Source organism: Falco biarmicus, chromosome 2 (genome assembly GCF_023638135.1).
Source record: "Falco biarmicus isolate bFalBia1 chromosome 2, bFalBia1.pri, whole genome shotgun sequence".
In the NCBI taxonomy this organism is placed as follows: Eukaryota; Metazoa; Chordata; class Aves; order Falconiformes; family Falconidae; genus Falco; species Falco biarmicus.
This window is the reverse complement of record NC_079289.1, coordinates 18,451,676-18,463,109: the sequence shown is the minus strand read 5'-3', so window position 1 is coordinate 18,463,109 and position 11,434 is coordinate 18,451,676.

The following is an 11,434-nucleotide window of genomic DNA, read 5'->3' as shown; positions in this document are numbered from 1 at the left end:
CTGCAGCTGGAGTACTGTGTTCAATTTTGGACTCCCATTGACATAGTGGAGCAGATCCAGCCAAGGACCACCAAGATGATAAAGGGGTTGGGGCACATGAAGCATGAGGAGAAGCTGAGGGAGCAGAGTTAGGTCAGCCTTAAAAAGAGAAGGCAAGGGAAAGATTACTTTGGTGAACTCTAAAGGGAGGGTATAGAAAAGATGAAGCCAGATTTCTCAGTTACACAGCAGAAGGCCTACAAAACAACAGGCACAAGCTGCAACATGCAAAATTCCCATTAGATAAGGGGAAAAAAATCTTCAGTGATATCCCCAAGGAGATGAAGCTTGGCCTACATGACCTGCAGATGTTCATTATTCTATGAACTACATTTTGGTCAGACAACAAGCACTTACCTAGCCACACAGCAGGAAGATAAAAACAGCCAGCTCTAGAGTGTCTCCAAGAGGCCATGTAGCCTCTCTGTGCTGACAATTCACACTATTCATGTTTATGTCTCCCTTGATAATGCTAAGTTTTGCAGATATTTTAATGTTGGCTTACAGTGCTATAAAATTATTTATTAAATTATCGATTATTTCTATATATTATCATAATAAATCATAATCATGAAGTACACAGAGGAGTCAACAGAAATAGAATACATTGATTTGGCATTGCATGCTGATTGGAAGTCCAAGACCTACTCTTTCAAGAAGCTGAATACACACTTTACATGTATGAGACAATTTCAAAAGATTATGAGTACAGTTATGAACCATCAAAGTAATTAATTTTAAGCATCAATGGGAATATGAATATACTTTAGAAGTTATACACACATTTAAATGCCAGCATACTCTGTACCACAGATTTGTAATGTAGCAAAGGGGTACTCAGGACAGCTCAGCAGAACACCAGAAGGACCCACCTGAAATAAGACAGAGCTTCACATGGTTACCTTCCTGCTGAAAATCCATGGAATACATTATTCTGAATGGAACCTGTCTAAAAGCTGATCAGTTCAAACTATACTTGTGAGACTGTAATTTCCACTAGAGCTGATGTGACTCAGAGAGGTTGTTTAGCATTAGCAGATGTTGTTGCTTTGGGACAATAGTAACCACACTTCCAGCTACTCCTTTTCTCCCAAAATGTCCAGTCAAGCTGTTAAACCATTCCAACTGTAGAGATACGTCACCTTATGACTGATAGCCAGGATAAACCAAAATGCTTCCTACCAAGTTGCCACCCTGCAGGTCTGACACTTAATTTTATTTTGCATGTTACTCTCACCAAATTTTTCAGTGTTGCAACAGGAAGAGATTTGAGTATTTTATTAATTTTAACATGGAAATCTGCTGACAGAGTGGAAATGTTTTAGAGCAAAAATTGGGTTTGCTTCCAAGTCATGATGTTATTGCTTTTACGCTCAAAGCCATCAGCTGTTACCTCAGAAAGAAGGTAATTTTATCAGTACAGTTCATTCCATTTAATGAATTTTTTTAAAAATACAAACAATAATATCCCAAACCAAACCAAAAAAGCATTCTGTTGGTAAATGTTATTACTTGTTTACAGGAAGACAGCTGTTACAGATACTTTCATGTATTCTTTGTAGTGAAGGCAAAACATGAACTTTGTAAGCAAAGTAAGTTTAAAGGAATACTTGAGGAATAGTCTATACTGTATTATTGTATGCTAATAGTGAACTCCAAGATTAGCTAATTCACAGCAGTGAAATTAAGAGTCAAGATCATACAGTAAGATTTTATCTGCTAAAATATAAGAGACAGATGAATCAAGAAAACATTGTATGTCTGACATAACCAATCAAGCAAAATCCTGTCCAGAGACGCTACTCATTCTGGCAGGTGTCCTTACGATAGTTTAATTATGCTGTTTGATAAGGTAAGTTATTTAAAGAATATCAGGCATGTATGTGGCTCTCAGAAGCTGCATTGCTGCCAATAAATGCTTTCTTCTGCCCTATGAACAAAACTACTTTAATGTGGACTAACCCCTACTGACCAACTCCAGCATGCCTTTTCACACTACAACCATTTCATCTTATTTATAGACTTTGGAATTTCCTCTATTCCCTGAAAGACTGACCTGTACCTGTAAGGTAATCAGCAGTCACACGGATCCAAAACTTCCTGTAACTGACCCTGAAAAGCAGGTGTAAATTTGGAATACCTGATTTGTACCTAATAATCTTTTAACTCTTAAAAAAACCCAGGCATTTAAAGGTGGTACAGATCATATTGTTTGCAACATATTGTAAATGTTCAGCAATTCTTAAATGCAAGTAGTACATATATAAGATGCAGAATAATCGCGAGCATGTCTTATGAAATAGTTTTAAAATTCTGATTACCTGCAGGAAAAGAAATTTTCCTGTGATAAAATGTTGTATCAAATAAAAAATATTCCCAAGGACCCAGCAAAACCACAACTTTTCCCGACTATTAATGATACTATGTGTATAGTGAATAGTTCACTGGAATTAAGACCACGACTATTGCTATATACTCTTTTGCAAGATATTTCACTCATCACAGTTCCATTCCAGTCACAGAAACACACACTAGCAATTGGATCTTTTATTTCAAAATTAACTGAGACACAGAAAAGTTGGCTTTTACCTGTAAAACTTCAACAGATCAACTCAAAACAGGCAATCTGTACACTGGAAGATGCCAATTTGCATGACATCTGCTCTAGGGACAGATACTATCATATGCCTGTTCATGAACCAAATGAAATCTTGGGGAAGTCCTTCATGAACATACAGCTCTTTTTTTAAAGTACCATTAGCAAATTCAAGGATTTACTTGAATCTGATGAGTGAACTCCCCTCCCAAGCAGCAGGTATTTTCTCCATTCCAGTTACAAGACAGTATTACTTCAAAGCCAATTATTCTGCCTCTAAACCTTCAACCTTCTCAAGCAACTATGGTCCACTATCAAATGTGTTGCTATATTAATTTAATATTAAGTTACACCCTGCTTTGATGACATGCACTAATGTGTAATAGTTGTCAAACTGGATCTGTTAAGTAGGTTACTAGGTGCAGTTGTCATCAGCTCCTTGATGGATTATCTTGTTGAGGAAGCCATTATAAAATCACTTCTGATGGGGAATACAAATTCTATTCACATAAAAAGGCCAAATTCTGGTCCCATTAGAGTAAATGGCATAGGATTTTTGCTGATTGCATTCATATTTGTAATAAAAGATAAGGTCTAGAAGGTTACCTGATCGAGTGAAAAAATTAAGTAAAGGAAAAGCACCTACTGTTTGTAGGCAAATGAAAAATTAGCTTGAATATCTTTGGGTTTGAGACACAGGACATCTTCTAAGACTAGCCAAGCAGTTTCCTATTTCTATGGATTTAATACCTTGCTTGACACCTTGTCCCCTAAATCAGTTCCCTTGAATCACTCCATTTGTCAAGACTAGCCAAAAACCTGAAGCAAGTAAGAAATGATACACAGAACTGGCAAAGTTATGGAGAAGAAACTCTTGTTGCTTGCCAGTTAGGTTTATTTCTTACTGTTACACCATCAAGTACAATTTTAACAATCTATGCCCAGATATGAAAAGCCTAATGAATGTGGCTGATAAACTATCTAATTTTCAGGGCAATAGGAACAACATCAACTCTCACTGAACTTATAAAATCAGCTCTTGAAAATTACTTCCTGTCAGATTGTAGTATCCTACATGTTTCTGAGAACAAAATGGTCTGTTCCTAAGGAATTCTCAGTTCTATAGAAAAAGAGAAAATATGTAATGATACTGGTCACTTAAGTAATCCAATTTAATAAGTAAGTAAATAAATTCAGACATTTTCTGGGGCTTCTCGCTTAAAATGGTTTGGCTTTTACTGCAAAACTTTATTAATTAACCATTTTATTAATTTTGGACCTTTTGAAGTGGATCACTATGCTACATTGTCCCAAGTTAATACATGGTTAAAATCCCTTCCTTTAAGTAAGCAATTTAATGGGAAATAAATATTTTCTGATTAAATAAATATATTCTAGTAGCTCCAAAGAGTTAAAGTAACTTGAAAAAGAGGACAGAAAGAACTAAGCTAAAGCTCTTTTTCACACAAGAGACATTGTATAGTAGATTGAATCAAAACCTATAAAGTTTTTCCTCTTTCCCTTCTTGAAAAATCAATTCATGAAGAATTAACTGTTCACTGACTGCTGAGACTGACTTTCCTTTGGGAAAGAAAACAAGCAAAGAAAACAAAACCTGAGTGGCAAAAATTAGCACTCCGGCTCCTCAGGAGCACTTGCTCCTGGCATGGAGCTGATAGATACTCCCTTGGTTAATGTCTCAAGATCTGAGAGCCATGACACCTCTTCTGGCATTTCCCTGTTACCAAGCAGAATTCACTTACAGTAGAGAAACTAACCCCTGTATTTTCAGTTAGGTTAGCACTTATTACAGGGTCTTCTCCGTTCTTCCAATGAACAATGTCATGTATTTATCTTCATAGCTACCTATTTGTATAATAATATACATACATTTGTATTCTTCCTATATTGTCAAACAAATACTTGTCTGGATTTAGCTTTGCATTTTAATTTAGTATGAAATTACATGTAATTACTTTCTGTAATAAATTTTAATTTGGAGTACTGATGAAGATGAAGGCCTCTGGCAAGATCTGGCTCTTAAAACTGGCCTGAGCACCTTTTAAAAGCTATCTTGTGAGTTAGCATAGTTGGGCCTATTTTCAAACAGAATTTATGTTACTTAAACAGCTTTTTGATCACTGTTTCAAAGTCTTTGTCTTTGAAACCAAGTTGCAATGCCATCAGTAAATGTTTCTTCATTAGCTTTTATGTCTTGCTCTTCAAGGATTTTGAATCTTGTTACACACAAGCCTAAAGTTTTGGTGAAACAGTATCTCATGGCTTAATCAGTACAGACATTCTTTTGTTCTCATTTATCCATCTGATTTTATCTATCTAGCAGATCTAACAGCATTAACTGTACTTAAAAGACTTATTTTAAAATATTTTAGTTATTTTGGGCCCTTGATAAATAATAAAGGGCAACATGGTACATGACAAGAAGGATTCATAAATCAAAATGAAATAAAAGTGTCTTCTTTCTCTGATTAATTTAAAAACTCCTATTACCTCAGACTGGACCTACAGTGTGAATATGAAAGTGATCTATTAGGTCTTCACATTATTGACAACGAAAATCAAAGCAGTACACATGCTGCTACAATATCTTACTGATCCAGGGACAATTTAGGCTATCCAGAAATAAAGGGATTGATTAGGTTATCTAGTGATCTCTAAATGAAGAAACTGAGATTCTGCTTACTTACCAAAGTGATCAACATCCATAAAAATACAAACGGACCTACATATCCATTTAAAAAGAGACTGATTGAGAGATTCAATTGCATGTCTTCAACTGTCACTGAAATCAGTGATAGTTACCATGTTGAAAAGTGGGTATTATTTCCTTCCTCTTAGGTTATTCTTTAAGAAATGAGATATTCTGACAGGGAGGATACTTGCCAAAGTCCTCCTGAATGAAGGAATGCTCATGATTCAATGATAAACTCTTAAATTGATCAGTAATAGCAGTATCATACTAAAAAATTACCAATTAGAAAATAGTAAACAACAAACCAAACAAAAACCAGCTGTTTGCTGCTTCTGTTGACAGAAGTCAGCAGAGTAATTGAAGGCCCTAAACACTATGATCTCACTCTGGTACGTGTTTAAACACCAGCAAGGGAGGGGGAATGGTCTGTTCTGCCCCTGCTGCACCCAGCTTCGTTCAGCAGGACACCCACGCCTTTGCAGCCTGCCTTTTCAAGGGTGCAAACACACAGCGGTCGCGTTTCACAGCGATTCGTTATCTGAAACAGTTGTGTCCGTGCCCTCGCGGCTGTCTTTGGTGAAGAAATTTCTCGAGTCTTTTAATTTTCCTCCTCTTGAGAAGCCTGCTGCGGCCTCTACCTCTGGCTGCCGCAGCGTGCGGGGGCCGAGCTCCCTGCAGCAGCCCCGGCGGGGGTCGCCGCCACAGGGCCGGGCCGGGCCCGCCTGCCCGCGCCCCTCGCCTGCCCACGGCCCCCGCGCCGGCCGGCACCAGCCCCTTCCCGCCGCCCAGGCCGGGTGCGCCGTGGGGCAGCCGCAGCTCCCAGTGAGACGTCCCCTCCTCCGCTCTTGCTCCTCAAGGGTTTAAAAGGCAGGCTTCTCCTTACATTCCCTGCATATGCTCCGTGGGACACCACTCCTGCCGCCGCCTTACAGCAAGCTCGACCTTCAGTTGGGAGCCCACTAACAAAGCTCTTACCTCCTCTGCTGGAAACAGCTGTTCCTACAGGCTGCCGGTCAGCGGCGGGAGAGTGGGGCTGGTGGCTCCAGCACGCCTTGTTTACCGTGGGTTTCAACACTTGCTTAAGCCATCCCTTTCCTGGAGAGGCTGTCGGCGTTCCTCTCACCAGCGGAGGGCCGCTACGGTTCCCGAGAGCCGGCGGGCCCGGGGGCGGCGAGCCCTCAAGGAGCGCTCCCCCGCCGGCGGAGAACGCCCGGTTCGGCCCGCTCGGCGCGGCTGTCGGCGCCTCCGCCTGCGGGCAACCCTCGCCCCGCTGCCGCCCGGGCCGCCTTCCCGCCTTCCCCCGCCGCGCTGAGGCGCCTGAGGCGGGCACAGGCCTCCGGAGGACCGCGCTGGCGGGAAGCACGTTTGTCGTGTAGTGGCATTAATTTCTGCTCGTGAAAATACACGTCTGTCGGACTGAGGGGCGAAATGAGCGCTGTGGAAAGAGAAATTAATCCTCTAATGTCAAAGGGAGGTTGTACCATCGTTTCAGGCAGTTTTCTGTGGTCTTTGTGGAAGCCATTAAGATTTTTGAAGAAGTACCGTGCTTGATGAGCAAGGGTGAGTGAGTGGACAACCCTGGGATTTTTTCAGTACATTTTGAGCTTTTAATACAGTACAACCACTTTAAAAAGCACTGCTTTTTTGTATACTGAAAACAACAGACCAAAAGGAGAGGTGGGAGCCATGGGTCTTAAACAATCGGTTTTCCCCTTAGGGCTTTCTTAAGCCAAGTTTTGGAGAGTAAGCTGTTTTTTAGGTGGCTTTATCTTTTTATATGGTGGAGTTCTGATCACATTTTAAGAAAGAAACAAGAAAAATTAGTATGAAGGTAAAATAAATTTGTTGGCTAGAAATATTCCCCAAAGCTGGATACTTGGGTGGATGGTGACAGGCAATGTCTTTAGCCAGAAAGTTGAAGCATAGGTAATGGACAATAAGAAATATTGACTCAGCATGCATGCTGTGTCATTAGCATTTTGGATAATTTTCTGCATTTAATTTTCTGGTTGTTTGTGGCAGAGATGTTTACACATAGTCGAAAATCTTGTCTTTCCTCACATAAACCCGTGTTCTTTTTTCCCTCCCTCTAATAATGAGGTTTGTGTAGGTATCATCACTGACAGGGCTGTTCTCTGCTTGCTGAAAATGTGTAACTCATGAGCAATAATGGAAATTGAGTTTGTGCTTCAAAAAGAGAAAAGATGATTAGTAATTTAATCGCTGCATGTGGTTAATCCTGCTGAAGCAGAAACATTGATAACTTTTTGTTTTAACCAGAGGGTGTATCTTTTGTATTGCTCCAGAGATAATGGAAAGTATTTTCTGTTTGATGAGGATCAGAATCACAGTATTTGGACATCTAAAAGTCCCTTTAGCTCATGTTTTTTCTGCCACTGATAATGCAGATTTGTTCATTACTAGATACTTCCCCCAGTCTAGTGCTAAGTATTTCCAGGAACTATTCTTTATTTTCAATTTAAGTGGGTTTTGTTTGTGCTTCTTAATTTTATTGCTGCTTGCAGCAATAGTTTTTGTCTTTTCCTCCCTACACTAAAATTGTGTATCCTATTTATCTTTTCAAGAGACCAAGATTTTATTCTGCAAATCTTTCTGTTGATTTGAATACTTTCTGCTGCTTTTTGGAAAAGGTGCACTCTGCTCTAATTAGTTTATGTGATACAGGCCTCAGTCATCAAATGAGGCCACCGGCAGGAGCAGCACTATGTCCAGCTCTGTCCCGAGTCAGATTTGATAAAAATCACAGAATGGTCAGGATTGGAGGGGACATCTGGTGATCATCTAGTCCAGCCCCCTGCTAAAGCAAGGTCACCTGGAGCAGGTTGCACAGAGTCAAGTCCAGGCAAGCTTTGAACATCACCAGGGAAGGAGGCACCACAGCCTCTCTGGGCAACCAGTTGCAGTACTCTGTCACCCTCAAAGTAAATTTTTTCCTCATATTCAGATGGAACTGCCCATGTTGCAGTTTGGGCCCATTACCCCTTGTCCTGTCGCTGGGTACCACTGTGGAGAGCCTGGCCCCGTCCTCCTGACACTCACTCTTAAAGTGTTTGTAGACAGGGATAAGATCCCTTTTCAGTCTTCTCCTCCCCAGGCTAACCAGGCCCAGCTCTCTCAGCCTTTCCCCATAAGGGAGATGCTCCAGTCCCCTCATCAGCTTTGTAGCCCTCCGCTGGGCCCTCTCCAGTAGTTCTCTGTCTCCCTTGAACTGGGGAGCCCAGCACTGGGCACAGCACTCCAGATGGGGCCTCACCAGGGCAGAGCAGAGGGGAGGATCACCTCCCTCCACCTGCTGGCCATGCTCCTCCTGATGCAGGATCCCATTGGCCTTCTTGGCCACATGGACCCATGCTGGCTCATGAGCAACTTGCTGCCCACCAGAACTCCCTGGTCCTTCTCTTCAGAACTGTTTTCCAGCAGGTCAGCCCCTTGCCTGTACTGGTACATGGGGTTGTTCCCCCCGGGGTGCAGGACCCTACACTTGCCTTTGTTGAACTCCATGAGGTCCCTCCCCGCCCAGCTCTCCAGCCTGTCCAGGTCTCGCTGAATGGCAGCGCAGCCTTCTGGTGCATCAGCCACTCCTCCCAGTTCTGCATCATCAGCAACCTTGCTGAGAGCACACTCTGTCCCTTCATCCAGGTCACTGATGAACAGGACTGGATGCCTGGGGAACACCACTGGCTACAGGCCTCCAGCGAGACTCTGTGCCATTGATCACGACTCTCTGAACTCTGCTATTCAGCCAGTTCTCAATCCGCGTCACTGTCCACTCATCTAGTCCATGCTTCCTGAGCTTACCTACGAGGATGCTATGGGAGGCAGTGTCAAAAGCCTTGCTGAGGTCAAGATAGACAACATCTGCTACCCTCTCCTCGTGTACCCAGCCAGTCATTCCATCATAGAAGGCTATCAGGTTGGTCAGGCATGACTTCCCCTTGGCGAATCCATGTTGACTGTTCCTGATGACCTTCTTTTCCTCCACATGCTTCAAGATGACCTCCAGGGTGAGCTGTTCTGTCACCTTTCCCGGGATGGAGGTGAGGCTGACCAGCCTGTAGTTTCCTGGCTCCTCCTACTTGCCCTTTTTGAAGACTGGAGTGACACTGGCTTTTCTTCTGTCCTCAGGCAACTCTCCTGTTCTCCATGACCTTTCAAAGATGACGAAGGGTGGCTTAACAATAACATCTGCCAGCTCCCTTACCACTTGGAGGTGGACCTCGCTGGGGCCCGTGGATCTGTGGGTGTCAGGTTTGCCTAAATGATCTCTAACCTCATTGTCCTTAACCAAGAGAAAGTCTTCCTTTCTCCAGACTTCGTGTCTTGCCTCCAGGATCTGGGATTCCTGAGGGCCAGCCTTTGCAGTAAAGACTGAAGCAAAGAAGGCATTCAGTAATTCTGCCTTCTCTATATCCTTTGTCACCAGGGCACCCACCTCATTCAGCAGCAGGCCCATGTTTTTTCCTACTCTTCATTTTGCTGCCGATGTACTTGTAGAAGCCCTTCTTGTTGTCCTTGACATCCCTCACCAGATTTAATTCCAAATGGACCATAGCCTTCCTCATTGCATCCCTGCATACTTTGACAACACCCCTATGTTCCTCTCACGTGGCCTGTCCCTTTTTCTACCCCCCATAAATTTCCTTCTTCTGTTTGAATTTTGCCAGAATCTCCTCGCTCATCCATGCAGGCCTTCAGCCCCCTTTGCTGGATTTCTTGCTCATAGGGATGCACATATCTTGAGCTTGGAGGAAGCGATGCTTGAATATTAACCAGCTTTCTTGGATCCCACTACCTTCTAGAGCCCTGACCCATGGGATTCCTCCAAGCAGGTCCCTGAAGAGGCCAGGTTAGCTCTCCTGAAGTCCAGGGTTGCAATCCTGCTTACCGCCCTGCTTCCTCCACACAGGATCCTGAACTCCACCATCTCATGGTCACTGCAGCCAAGGCTGCCCCCAACCTTCACATCCCCAACCCGTCCTTCTTTGTTTGTGAGTACATGGTCCAGCAGCACACTTCACTTCGTTGGCTCCTCCACCACCTATGCAAAATAGTTACCATTAGTGCTCTGAAGGAACCAGCTGGACTGTGTGTGCCTAGCTGTATTCTTTCCAGCAGGTTTCAGGGTGATTGAAATTCCCCATGAGAACCAGGGCCTCTGATCTTGAGGCTACTTCCAGCTATCTGTAGAAGGCCTCATTGACTACTTTTTCCTGATCAGGTGGCCTGTAGTAAATACCCACAACAGGGTCCCTCATATTGGCCTGCCCCTTAATCCTTACTCATAATCTCTTGACTCCGTCTGCATCTGTCCCTAGGCAGGGCTCAATACCTTCCAGGTGCTCCCTCACATAAAGAGTAACTTCACCACCTCGCCTTGCTGGCCTTTCTTTCCTAAAAAGTACATAGCCATCCGTGACAGCCTTTCAGTCATGCGAGCTATCCCACCATATCTCTGTAACTGCGATGAGATCGTGGCCCTGTGACTGCACCCAGATCCCTAATTCTTCCTGTTTATTCTCCACGCTGGGTGTGTTGGTGTACGGGCATTTCAGAGAGGGAATCAAGTGTGCAGGTTTCCCAGGAGGGATGCAGGAGGATCCACCATAGCTATGTGTACCCTTGAGGTGGCTGGCCTTCCGGTTCTCATCTTGCGAGGCAGCTAAGGAACATGTGTCTCTCTCTGGATGGCCTGGCTTATTCCCTAGTTGGATGCAATGGTGTGACCATTGCCGCTTTGGACCCCACCTCCCAAGTCCTTCTGTTTAAGTCCGCTGCATCAAGCTGGCCAGCCTGCTGCCAAAGATTCCCTTACCTCTTCCAGGCAGGTGGATCCCATCCCTCCCAACAGGCTATAGTCATCAAAGGATGTCCCATTGTTATAAACACCAAAACCCCACAACAGCACCAGCCACAAAGCTAGAAGTTGATTTGCGTTATATGTCTCTTTCTGGCTGCACCCTTTCCTCTAACTGGTGAAATGGAAGAAAAGATAACTTAGGCACCAATATTTCTCACCTCACCTGCACCCCTTTATAGTCTTCCTTGATTCTGCCCAGGTTCTGGCT